Consider the following 10,611-nt stretch of genomic DNA (forward strand, 5'->3'; position numbering starts at 1 on the left):
GTTCTCAGGAACAATGGAGCGAGCAACCAACTTATTGGAAATCATACATACTGATGTGTGCGGTCCAATGAGTGTTGAGGCTCGCAGTGGTATCGTTATGTTCTCACCCTCACTGATGACTTGAGTAGATATGGGTATGTCTACTTAATGAAACACAAGTCTGAGACCTTTGAAAAGTTCAAGGAATTTCAGAGTGAGGTTGAGAATCAACGTGACAGGAAAATCAAGTTCTTGCGATCAGATCGTGGAGGAGAGTACTTGAGTCACGAATTTGGCACACACTTAAGAAAATGTGGAATAGTTTCACAACTCACGCCGCCTGGAACACCTGCAACCGCGTAACTTTGGTGTGTCCGAACGTCGTAATCGCACTCTATTAGATATGGTGCGATCTATGATGTCTCTTACCGATTTACCGCTATCATTTTGGGGCTATGCTTTAGAGACTGCCGCATTCACTTTAAATAGGGCTCCGTCGAAATCCGTTGAGACGACACCGTATGAATTATGGTTTGGGAAGAAACCTAAGCTGTCGTTTCTAAAAGTTTGGGGATGCGATGCTTATGTCAAGAAACTTCAACCTGAAAAGCTCGAACCCAAGTCGGAAAAATGCGTCTTCATAGGATACCCTAAAGAAACTATTGGGTATACCTTCTACCTCAGATCCGAAGGCAAGATCTTTGTTGCCAAGAATGGATCCTTTCTAGAGAAAGAGTTTCTCTCGAAAGAAGTAAGTGGGAGGAAAGTAGAACTTGATGAAGTATTACCTCTTGAACCGGAAAGTGGCGCAACTCAGGAAAATGTTCCTGTGGTGCCTGCACCAATTAGAGAGGAAGTTAATGATGATGATCAAGATACTTCTGATCAAGCTCCTACTGAACTTCGAAGGTCCACAAGGACACGTTCCGCACCAGAGTGGTACGGCAACCCTGTCTTGGAAATCATGTTGTTAGACAACGGTGAACCTTCGAACTATGAAGAAGCGATGGCGGGCCCGGATTCCAACAAATGGCTGGAAGCCATGAAATCCGAGATAGGATCCATGTATGAAAATGAAGTATGGACTTTGACTGACTTGCCCGTAGAGCGGCGAGCCATAGAAAATAAATGGATCTTTAAGAAGAAGACAGACGCGGATGGTAATGTGACCATCTATAAAGCTCGGCTTGTCGCTAAGGGTTATCGACAAGTTCAAGGGGTTGACTACGATGAGACTTTCTCACCCGTAGCGAAGCTGAAGTCCGTCCGAATCATGTTAGCAATTGCCGCATTCTATGATTATGAGATATGGCAAATGGACGTCAAAACGGCATTCCTTAATGGTTTCCTTAAGGAAGAATTGTATATGATGCAGCCGGAAGGTTTTGTCGTGCTAGAGCCCATAATAGCTTGTGGCTGCACACGGAAGTTTCTAGCATGAATAGTCTCATGATCCCTTTGAGCCTGGGTGGCGGTCCAAAAGAAAACAGGCAAGTCCTGGAATACCCAGGTGCCTCAATCCACCCAGATGTGTGTTTAAGTTGCCACCTTAGATAAACCATTAATTAACAATCTCACATCTATCATGGATTTCACTCACCCAATCCACGTCTACTGGCATAGCATGGCATAATAAGCAAACGTAGAAGTAACTCCCAAAGGTTTGACAATAACAGGTAATAGGTACTACCTCATCTACTTCCCATCCCACAATTTAATTAGATCCTAATCATGCAATGTGTGAGGATTGATCTAATGCAATAAAACTGGGTAGTAGAAAAGGTATGATCAAAGTGTTACTTGCCTTGCTGATGTTCCGTGAAACCTAACGATTCGAAGTAACAGGCGGCGCACTCCGGGTATTCTATCGCAGACAAACAACAAGCATACAATAAGTACTCATCTAATGCACAAGTAAAACTCAAATAAGAGATCTAACCAGAATGTTCAACTTAAGAACTCCGGTTGGCAAAAAGAATCAAATCGAACAAAGCAACGAAAGTCAAACTGCGAAAGAAAACAACTTCGTTCTAGAAATCTGGATCTAGGGCAAATTTTACAATAGAAAAATCTTGTTTAAGTTGGTTAAATGGATAGAGGGTTTCGAGACGAAACTCTAGGCGCTTGAATCGCCTGATTCCGATAAACGAGCGAAAAGATAAACTAAAATGAAAATTGGATCAGGAATTGCGATCAGAAAAATCGCGGATTTAATCCGAGAAAAAAACTGATGAACAGTTAAGCGAACGGACATTCATTAACAGAAACTAATCGATGAACACATTCGCTAAAACGAACGGATCGGTGAACGTTCACTAATTAAATAAACCAGAGAAAAAAACCGATCTAGGGTTTCGAAAAAAATAAACCGAGGCGGTTTTTTTAAAAAAACGAACGGCGAACGGCGGCGGCTATACCTCCGGCGAGGCACTCCGGCGGGCTGGGCGGTGCTCCGGAGGGTCGGCGGGGTGCGGCGCGGCGACGGGAGGCGGCGGGCGGCACGGGCGGCGGGGCGACTGCGGCGGCGCGGCTCGGCGGGCGGCTCGGGGCGGGGTGGGGTGAGGTGAGGGGCGGCGGGGGTCCGGTATTTAAGGAGGGGGGGTGTGCTACCTTGGGGAAGGGGGCACGACGGGGCGGCTCCGAGCCGGACTCGGACGGCAGGCGGCGGGGGGGCCCGTCGGCTGGGCCTTGGCCCAGCCGGCGCGCGGCGCGTCTTTTTTTAAATAATCCGCTCAGAAGAAAATAAAAAGAAATACTAAACGGACTCCAAAAATTCCGAAATAAATTTTCACGGGCTTCTAAAATCAAGCCTCACAAGGTGAACATTTATTTGGGACCTAAATGCAATTTTGAAAAACGCACTTTTTTCCTAAATTCAAATAAAACACCGAAAAACTCCTGAATAAAATCTTATTTGATTTTATTATTAAATCCTCAATATTTCTTTATTTTTGGAAAGTCATTTTATTCCCTCTCTCATATTTTTATAATAGAAATAATTGATGATAAAATAAATAAAATCAAATGATCCTATTCTCAAAATTTGAGAAAACTCAAATATGAAAATAACGAAATCCCCAACTCTCTCCGTGGGTCATTGAGTTGCGTAGAATTTCTAGGATCAACCAAAATGTAAATAAAATATGATATGCATTGATGATCTAATGTATAACATTCCAAATTGAAAATTTGGGATGTTACAAACCTACCCCCCTTAAGGTGAATCTCGCCCTCGAGATTCGGGTTGGCTAGAAAATAGGTGTGGGTGGTCCTTGAACAAATCTTCCTCTCGCTCCCAGGTGGCTTCATCCTCTGAGTGGTGGCTCCACTGAACTTTGCAAAACTTGATAACCTTGCTGCGAGTAACTCGGTTGGCAAACTCGAGAATCTTGACTGGCTTCTCCTCGTAGGTCAAATCATTATCCAACTGAATAGTTTCCAAAGGCACTGTATCTCTCAATGGGATGTCAGCCATCTCCGCATGACACTTCTTCAACTGGGAAACATGGAACACATCATGAACTCCTGACAATCCTTCGGGCAATTCCAACTTGTAGGCCACTTCTCCCATACGCTCCAAAACTCGATATGGTCCTACAAATCGTGGCGCTAACTTCCCTTTAACTCCAAAACGCTTTGTTCCTCGAAGTGGAGATACTCGAAGATAAGCTCTGTCTCCAACTTCGTAAACTGTCTCCTTACGTTTAGAATCTGCATAACTTTTCTGTCTGGACTGGGCTACCTTGAGCCTATCGCAAATCAACTTCACCTTCTGTTCAGACTCTTTAATCAAGTCAGGACCAAACAACTGGCGGTCTCCAACTTCGTCCCATGACAGCGGTGTCCTGCACCTCCTTCCGTACAAAGCTTTGAAATGGGCCATTTTTATACTGGTTTGATAACTATTGTTGTAAGAGAACTCTGCATATGGCAAATTGTCGTCCCAACTAGATCCATAATCCAGCGCACAAGCTCTCAGCATATCCTCCAAAATCTGATTGACTCTCTCGGTCTGTCCATCTGTCTGTGGATGAAAAGCTGTGCTGAATTCTAGCCTGGTACCCAAGGTTTCATGCAACTGCTTCCAGAACTTTGAGGTAAACTGGGTTCCTCTATCTGATACGATACTCCTTGAACTCCATGCAGACATACGATCCTGGTCATGTATACCTTTGCCAACTTAGCACTGGTGTAAGTGGTCTTTACTGGGATGAAATGAGCTACTTTCGTCAGTCGATCGACTACAACCCAAATCGAGTCATAGCCTGAACGAGTCCTGGGCAATCCCGTGATAAAATCCATGCCTAGCTTATCCCACTTCCATTCGCGTATCGGCAATGGTTGTAACAATCCTGCTGGCTTCTGATGCTCTGCTTTTACTCTCTGGCATACATCACAAACTGCTACATACTCCGCAATATCCTTCTTCATTCCGGTCCACCAGAAAATATCCTTTAAATCTAAATACATCTTGGTATTTCCTGGGTGAATTGAATACGGTGAGTCGTGTGCCTCTTGCAAAATCAACTTCCTGATCTCCGGGTCGTTGGGCATGTAAACACGGTCTTCAAACAATAGGGTGTCGTGCTCATCCTCACGAAATCCCTTAGCTTTTCCTTTGCTCAGTTTCTCCTTTATAGTGGCAATCTCTTTGTCAGCTTTCTGAGTTTCTCTGATTCTATCCATCAAAGTTGACTGAATCTCCAATGCTGTTACATCGCCTCTTGGAACTATTTCCAAACATAGTTCACGAAGATTTTCTACTAACTCCTTGGGTATTTCTCCCATCATTAACGTATAGACATGGCTCTTACGGCTTAATGCGTCAGCTACTACATTAGCCTTTCCGGGGTGATAATGCAATCTCATATCATAATCCTTGATAAGCTCCAACCATCTCCTTTGTCTGAGATTCAACTCCTTCTGTGTGAAAATGTACTTCAAACTCTTATGATCCGTGTACACCTCACAATAATTTCCAATGAGGAAATGTCTCCATGTTTTTAATGCATGCACTACGGCTGCTAACTCCAAATCATGCATGGCATAATTTAACTCATGAGGCTTCAGTTGTCTTGAGGCATATGAAACAACTCTCCCTTCCTGCATAAGCACTGCTCCAAGTCCTCGACGTGAAGCGTCGCAATACACCTCATAATCCTTGGTCTGATCTGGCAAAATCAACACTGGTGAGGTAACCAAGCGTTTCTTCAACTCCTGGAAACTAACCTCACATTCCTCTGTCCATATGAACTTGGTATCCTTCTTTAATAACTCCGTCATAGGCTTCGCAATCTTTGAGAAATTCTCAATAAATCTCCGATAGTATCTTGCGAGTCCAAGAAAACTTCGGATCTCTCCAACTATTGTTGGGGCTTCCCACTTGGTCACGGTTTCAACTTTAGCGGGATCTACTGCTATACCTTCTCCAGATATAACATGTCCGAGGAATCCTACTTCCTTCAACCAAAACTCACATTTGCTGAATTTGGCATATAATTGATGTTCTTTGAGCTTTCCAAGTACCAAACGCAAATGCTCCTTATGCTCCTCTTCATTCTTTGAGTAAACCATGATATTATCAATGAACACTAAGACGAACTTATCCAAGAACTCCATAAACACTTTGTTCATCATGTTCATAAAATAGGCAGCTGCGTTAGTCAGACCAAATGACATAACGGTGTACTCATATAGCCCATATCTGGTAGTAAAAGCTGTCATCGGAATATCCTGTTCTTGAATCTTCAACTGGTGGTATCCTGATCGCAGATCGATTTTGGAAAATACCTTAGCTCCTTGCAATCGATCAAACAGATCGTTGATCATTGGTAGTGGGTACTTGTTCTTGATCGTTACTTCATTCAATCCTCGATAATCAACAACCATCCTTAACGATCCATCCTTCTTCTCCACTAGAAGTACTGGCGATCCCCAAGGTGAAGAACTTGGGCGAATATATCCCTTATCCAATAACTCCTTAATCTGCTTCTTAATTTCCACCAAATCCTTTGCTGGCATCCTATATGGTCTCTTTGATATTGGCCCTGTGCCTGGCAATAGCTCAATCAAAAACTCAATATCTCTATCCGATGGCATGCCTGACAACTCTTCTGGAAATACATCAGGGAAATCCCTTACCACTGGTACTTCCTCCTGCACAACCCCTGTTAGGCAATTTACTTGAGTCCTCCATGGCACATGCCGGGATACATACTTGATCCTTCTCCCTTCTAGGGTAGTAAGCAAAATTGACTTACTAGCACACTCAATATTCCCTTCATACTTTGATAACCAATCCATACCTAATATCACATCCAATCCTTGAGATTCCAATACTATTAGGTCTGAGGGAAAAACATAGTTACCAATCCTTAATGGTAACCGATCACACCATAGACTAGCCACATACTCTGCTCCGGGCGAGGTTACTAACATGGGTGACCTAAGGGCTTGGGTTGGTAGGTTATACTTATCCACAAATCCCCTTGAGATGTATGAATGCGATGCACCAGTATCAAAAAGAACGAGTGCAGTAAATGACTTAACCAAAAACTTACCTATTACTGCATCGGGCTGAGCTTCAACCTCCTCCACGCTAACGTGGTTCACCTGTCCCCTGTTAAAAGGGTTCGGCTTCTTCCCAGAACTTCCATTGCCATTTTGGCCTTCAGGACATTCATTGGCATAATGTCCGGTCTTCGAACACTTATAACAAGTGACTTGGCTTAGGTCCTTCTTGGCTGGGGTTGATGGGTTGGTGCGGTTCTGGCCGTTGCGTCCTCCATTGCCATTACCATTCTTGGTGCCATTGTGATTGTGCGAGCTACCTCCTCCATGGGTATGCTGAAAATGTCCTCCCGGTCTAGGGGTAAAACGTGGCTTCTACTGAGCTCCTGAATTGTACTTTCCTTGTCCATATTTCCTCTTGTGATTCTCAATTTGCTGCTGCTTCCCTTCAATCATAAGAGCACGATCTACCAGCTCCTGGTAGTTGTTGAAGGTGGCTACCATCAACTGCATGCTCAACTCATCATTCAGTCCTTCCAGAAACTTCTCTTGTTTAGCTGCATCCGTAGCGACGTCATCTGGGGCATAACATGCTAGCTTACTAAATTCCTCCACATACTGGCCAACTGTCCGTCCTCCTTGGCACAAGTTGCGAAACTCATGCTTATTCATGGCCATAGCTCCTGCTGAAACATGTGCAGTACGAAAGGCCTGCTGAAACTGGTCCCATGTGACAGTGTCGACTGGGAAAGTGGCTGTGAAATTCTCCCACCATGATGTTGCGGGTCCTTCTAGCTGATGTGCGGCAAACTTCACCTTCTCCGCATCTGTGCATCCTGCTGTGGTCAACTCCCTAGCTATCTTGCGGAGCCAATCATCTGCTACTATCGGCTCGGTGCTACTGGAAAACATCGACAGATTCAGCCTAAGAAAACGGGCTAAGTGGTCAACAGGTGGTGGTGGTGGTGGTGGGTTTTTGTTGTTGTTCCCCTGATTCTGATTCTGGACTAGCAACTGCATCAATGTGTTCTGCTGCTGGATCAACTGGGTGAGCTCCGGTGGGAAGGAAAATTCGGGGTCACGTCTCGGAGGCATCTGAGGGTTTAGAAAAGATGAGATATAAGAATAGAGGGGGTCTAAAGAGAAAACACTACCCATATGCACATGAGGCAAAAACAAACAATTCACTTCAATCAATCAAACCAAGGCATACAATCGATCTATCTATCGCAAAAGTGCTCGGACTACTATATTTATATGGTGGACTACTACTACTGATGAGGAGGTCTACTAGAAATATTCTACAGTCGTTGACTCCATGATATCTGCTCTAGCTTCATCAACATAGTCATCATCGCTACTATCTCGTTCCGAGTCGGTGCCGTCGATGATGATGTAGTCTTCCGGGCTAATCTCCTTGGGTTTTTCGTCTTCATCTACTGGCGTAGGGCCTCCCATAAATATTCCAATCTTCTTGATCAAGTCGTTATTCTTCTCCACCAATACTTCAATTTCTTTGTCATAATCTTCACGTGTAGCCTTGAGTTCTTCCTCCAGTTCCTTGATTCTAGTCTTAGCCTTCTTCAGATCATTCATGTCGGCGCACATCTGATTCTCCTGTCGTCGAATGTGATGGTTTAACTCCTGGATAAAAGCTGCGATTGATCTATCCTTCCTGGTGCTGATCATCTCCCAGTGCTCATCTCGGCACCCACAAACCTGGTAGATAGTATCTTTGAGATCCTTGCGGTAGACTTCTCCAATGCGTCCCATGGCGATGTGAGCTGCCATGCTCTTTCCTAGACTCCAAGTTGGTGCATCAAAAGAAAACTCTATGGGCTCAGTGACTGGCATGAACGTCCTTCCTGGAACTTGAACTTGAATCATCCAGCGCTCTTCTTCAGGTAAAGTGGCGTTGTAGGTTCCCGTGAAGCTTGGTACTCCTATGTTCAGGTATCTAGCGACTTCCTTCAAGTGTCGTCCAAAGGGTGTATCTTCATCCGGTTGTGTGAACTTGTTCCTTGCATCCGCCATTCTAAAGAGTAGAAAAGATGAGAGGTCAGAAGAGAAGAGAGTGAATAGTGATCTAGGTCTTTAGCTTAGTGGTCGTGTCCTACAGTCAGCGTGTGCTCTGATACCATCTCTGTAGCGACCAGACCTCAAACAGTCTGATCTCTGTGCTCCGATGTCATCCCTGGATCAGTAATGCTGACACCACACAATACTCGGAGGATTTATAGCAGAGTAGCAATCACACACTTATTACATCGAGTGTCTCAAAAGAGAACTTATTACAATAAATATGGCTTAAGGCCATCTAATAACGATAACAGCGGAAGGCTTGGAAGATAAGTGAGTCCATCAACTCCAACGGCATCACTGAGTATAGAACCACGACCTGAAAACTCCTTAATCGTCGTCTGAAAAGTCTGCAACATTAACGTTGCAGTCCGAAAATGGGTCAGCACATGGAATATGCTGGCAAGGCAACACATAGAGAGAGTAATGGAATGAAACAGCTATACTATATGCATATTTGGCTGGTGGAAAGCTCTATGGTTACAGTTTTGCGTAAAGCCAATTTTTCCCTACTTCAAAGGAATAAAATTTATTTAACTATCATGGTAGTTGTTAAACATTGAGAATGGTTGACAGCATTCTCAATCCCAATTAAGTATCATCATACCCAACAAAATTAATTTAGAGTAACATGTTGAGATTCACATGAAAATCCAAGTACTAGATACTCAAGATGTCCATAACCGGGGACACGGCTAATCATGATTAGTTTGTTACACTCTGCAGAGGTTTGCGCACTTTTCCCCACAAAACTCGATCGCCTCCGCTTGGTTTCTCGCACTACATGGTGTTTGAGAAGACGGATGACCGAGACATAGTCTTTCAGAAGCGCTAGCACCTTACGATCGGGTAGACCGTACCACCTACATCCCCTACATCTGCTAGTCTACCACTGTAAGAGTTCGCACAACTTAGTCAACTATGCTAGAGCCCATAATAGCTTGTGGCTGCACACGGAAGTTTCTAGCATGAATAGTCTCATGATCCCTTTGAGCCTGGGTGGCGGTCCAAAAGAAAACAGGCAAGTCCTGGAATACCCAGGTGCCTCAATCCATCCAGATGTGTGTTTAAGTTGCCACCTTAGATAAACCATTAATTAACAATCTCACATCTATCATGGATTTCACTCACCCAATCCACGTCTACTGGCATAGCATGGCATAATAAGCAAACGTAGAAGTAACTCCCAAAGGTTTGATAATAACAGGTAATAGGTACTACCTCATCTACTTCCCATCCCACAATTTAATTAGATCCTAATCATGCAATGTGTGAGGATTGATCTAATGCAATAAGAATGGGTAGTAGAAAAGGTATGATCAAAGTGTTACTTGCCTTGCTGATGTTCCGCGAAACCTAATGATTCGAAGTAATAGGCGGCGCACTCCAGGTATTCTATCGCAGACAAACAACAAGCATACAATAAGTACTCATCTAATGCACAAGTAAAACTCAAATAAGAGATCTAACCAGAAGGTTCAACTTAAGAACTCCGGTTGGCAAAAAGAATCAAATCGAACAAAGCAACGAAAGTCAAACTGCGAAAGAAAACAACTTCATTCTAGAAATCTGGATCTAGGGCAAATTTTACAGTAGCAAAATCTTGTTTAAGTTAGTTAAACGGATAGAGGGTTTCGAGACGAAACTCTAGGCACTTGAATCGCCTGATTCCGATAAACGAGCGAAAAGATAAACTAAAACGAAAATCGGATCACGAATCGCGATCAGAAAAATCGCGGATTTAATCCGAGAAAAAAAAACTGACGAACAGTTAATTGAACGGACGTTCGTTAACAGAAACTAACCGGTGAACACGTTCGCTAAAACGAACGGATCGGTGAACGTTCACTAATTAAATAAACCAGAGAAAAAAATAAACCGATCTAGGGTTTCGAAAAAAAATAAACCGAGGCGGTTTTTTAAAAAAAAATGAACGGCGAACGGCGGCGGCTATACCTGCGGCGAGGCACTCCGGCGGGCGGGGCGGGGTTCCGGCGGGTCGGCGGGGTGCGGCGCGGCGATGGGAGGCGGCGGGGCGGGGTT

This window comes from Triticum urartu, chromosome 7, assembly GCF_003073215.2.
Source record: "Triticum urartu cultivar G1812 chromosome 7, Tu2.1, whole genome shotgun sequence".
NCBI classification, from domain to species: Eukaryota; Viridiplantae; Streptophyta; class Magnoliopsida; order Poales; family Poaceae; genus Triticum; species Triticum urartu.